General features: G+C 46.7%; 1 pseudogene; it reads right to left on the reverse strand.

The window, feature by feature from the left end:
- Window positions 1-3,147: 3,147 nt before the first annotated feature.
- On the reverse strand, window positions 3,148-3,258 carry LOC116464200 (U2 spliceosomal RNA; annotated as a pseudogene).
- Window positions 3,259-3,558: the final 300 nt, after the last annotated feature.

The following is a 3,558-nucleotide window of genomic DNA, read 5'->3' on the forward strand; positions in this document are numbered from 1 at the left end:
ACCCCATCTCTACTAAAAATACAAATATTAGCTGGATGTGGTGGTGGGCACCTGTAATCTCAGCTACTTGGGAGGCTGAGGCAGGAGAATCGCTTGAACCTGGGAGGCGGAAGTTGCAGTGAGCCGAGATTATGCCACTGCACACCAGCCTGGACAACAGAGCAAGACTCTGTGCCAAAAAAAAAAAAAAAAAAAATGAAAACCAGGTCACCTAACGCCTTGACTTAATCACAAAACCTCACCCATGGTGCTTGGAATAAAATGCAGACTCCATACCATGAGCCCTCAAAGTCCAGATGCCCTTCTCCATTGCTATCTGTCACTCACGGCAACCCTGTCATGCACATTACACTCTAGGCCTGCGCCATCCAATAAGATAGTCACTAGCCACAATGGCTGTTTAGATTTAAATCAATCATAATAGGCCTCACGCTTGTAATCCCAGCACTTTGGGAAGCTGAGGTGGGTGGATCACCTGAGGTCAGGAGTTCCAGACCAGCCTGACCAACACAGTGAAACCCTGTCTCTACTAAAAATACAAAATTAGGCCAGGCGCAGTGGCTCATGCCTGTAATCCCAGCACTTTGGGAAGCCAAGGTAGGTGGATCACTTGAGGTGAGGAATTCGAGACCAGCCTGGCCAATATGGTAAAACCCCTCTTCTCCTAAAAATAAAAAAAATTAGCCAGGCGTAGTGGCACGTGCCTGTAATCCCAGCTACTTGGGAAGCTGAGGCAGGAGAATCGCTTGAACCTGGGAGGTGGAGCTTGCAGTGAGCCAAGATTGTGCCATTGCACTCCAGCCTGGGCAACAAGAGGGAAACTCTGTCTCAAAAATAAATACATAATAAAATAACAGTAAACATTCAGTTCTACTGTCCCATTAGCCACATTTCAAATGCTCAATTGGCACATGTGGCTAGTGGCTACCATATCGGATAGCACACAGATGAGAAATTTTTCTTTTTTTCTTTCTTTCTTTTTTTTTTTTTTTGAGATGGAGTTTCATTCTTGTTGCCCAGGCTGGAGTGTAATGGCGCGATCTCAGCTCACCACAACCTCCGCCTCCTGGGTTCAAGTGATTCTCCTGCCTCAGCCTCCCCAGTAGCTAGGATTACAGGCATACGCCACCACACCTGGCTAATTTTTGTATTTTTAGTAGAGACGGGGTTTCACCATGTTGGCCAGGCTGGTCTCGAACTCCTGACCTAAAGTGATCCAGCCACCTCGGCCTCCCAAAGTGCTGAGATTACAGGCATGAGCCACCGTGCCCGCCTTCACCTTTAACAATAAAAAATACTTACTGAGCACTCACTATGTACCAGACACTGTGCTAAGTGCTCAACGTGTAACTCCCAGAGCAACCTTATTTCACAGACAAGAAAACTGAGCATGGGTAAGGCCAAGGCCACAAGGCTGGGAGGTGAGAAAGAGAGGATTCAAGTCCAGGGCCACAGGCTTACCACCATACTTTCCAAGGGGTGACATCTTGCTTTGTTGCTGTATCCCCAGCAACCAGCACAGTGCCTGGCATCCAAGTGGTGCTCAAGAAGGCTTTGAATGACAGGATGGCTAATTATAATCATAGTGCAGAGGGCACTGCTGTGCTGTTGAGAAAAAAGTGAAAAGTGGACAACCTGAAGTCCTCCAGAGCCATCACCACATCCGGTGAAAATGACAATTGGGTAGACAGGTAACCTTAATTGCAAATTCTGGTTACAAAAAGGCCTTGGATCATAGCCATCAGGGAAAGGCAAATCAAAAGCACAATGTGGTCCCACTTCACACTACTAGCATAGCTATTATAAAAAGACACGTAACAACAAAGTGTTGGCAAGAGTGTGGAGAAATTGGACCTGTCCTACACTCCTGGGAGATTGTAAAATGGTGCAACTACTTTGGAAAACAGTCCGGCTGCTCCTCAAAAGATTAAAGAGAGAGAGCTGGGCACGGTGGCTCACTCCTGTAATCCTAGCACGTTGGGAGGCCGAGGTGAGCGGATCATCTGAGGTCAGGCATTTGAGATCAGCCTGGCCAACATGGCGAAAACCCTCCTCTATCAAAAATGCAAAAATTAGGCCGGGCGGAGTGACTCAGGCCTATAATCCCAGCACTTTGGGCGGCCGAGGCAGGCGCATCACCTGAGGTCAGGAGTTCGAGAGCAGCCTGGCCAACATGGCAAAACCTTGTTTCTACTAAAAATGCAAAAATTAGCCGGGCATGGTGGTGGACACCTGTAATCCCAGTTACTCCGGAGACTGAGGAAGGAGAATCACTTGAACCCGGGAGGCGGAGGTTGCAGTGAGCCGAGATCGCCCCATTGCACTCCAGCCTGGGAGACAGAGCAAAACCGTGTCTCAAAAAAAAAAAAAAAAACTTAGCGGGGCATGGTGGCACATGCCTATAATCCCAGCTACTGGGGAGGCTGAGGCAGGAGAATTGCTTGAATCCGGATGGCGGAGGTTGCAGTGAGCTGAGATCCTGCCATTGCACTGCAGCCTGGGCAACAGAGCAAGACTGTCTCAAAAAAAAAAAAAAAAAAAGGGCCAGGTGCAGTGGCTCACACCTGTAATCCCAATACTTTGGGAGGCCGAGGCGGGCAGATCATGAGGTCAGGAGATTGAGACCATCCTGGCTAACACGGTGAAACCCTGTCTCTACTAAAAATACAAAAAAAAATTAGCCGGGCGTGGTGGCGGACGCCTGTAGTCCCAGCTACTTGGGAGGCTGAGGCAGGAGAATGGCGTGAACCTGGGAGGCGGAGCTTGCAGTGAGCCGAGATGGAGATCGCACCACTGCACTCCAGCCTGGGCGACAGAGCGAGATGCTGTCTCAAAAAAAAATTAAACGTAGTTACCATATGACCCAGCAATTCCACTCCTAGGTATGTACTCAAAGAAATGGAAACGTATGTCCATACACACTTGTACATGAATGTTTACAGCAGCATTATTCATAATAACCAAATAGAAACACCCCAAATGATGATTAACTGATGATTAATGGATAAATAAAATGTGGTATATCCATTTAATGGAATATTATTTGGCCACAAAAAGAGAAATTAAGTACTGATATACACTACAGCATGGAAGAAACTTGAAAAATTAGGTTAAATGAAAGAAGTCAGTCACAAAAATCACACATTGCATGATTCCATTTATTTATTTTTATTTTTATTACATCCTCAGATAGGGGACACATCAAACTGATAAGAACAGATACTACACTTGATTTTAGCTGAAAGGTCAAGAAGTAATCTGCATGATTCCATTTATATGAAACATCCAAAACAGGGAACTGTAAAGTGGTTGTCTAGGGCAAAGGGATGTTGGGGGGTGAGTGTAGAAAGGAGGACTGACTGCTAAAAGGTATGAGACTTCTTTTTTTATTTTTTTTGAGACAGGGTCTCATTCCATCGCCCAGGCTGGAGTGCCGTGGCACGTGATTACGGCTCACTGCAGCCTCGACTTCCCCAGTCTCGAGGAATCCTCCTGCCTTGACCTCCCAAGTAGCTACAGGCACCTGCCACCACACCTGGGTCTTTTTTTTTTTTTTTT

This window comes from Hylobates moloch, unplaced genomic scaffold, assembly GCF_009828535.3.
Source record: "Hylobates moloch isolate HMO894 unplaced genomic scaffold, HMol_V3 SCAFFOLD_266, whole genome shotgun sequence".
Lineage (NCBI taxonomy): Eukaryota > Metazoa > Chordata > Mammalia > Primates > Hylobatidae > Hylobates > Hylobates moloch.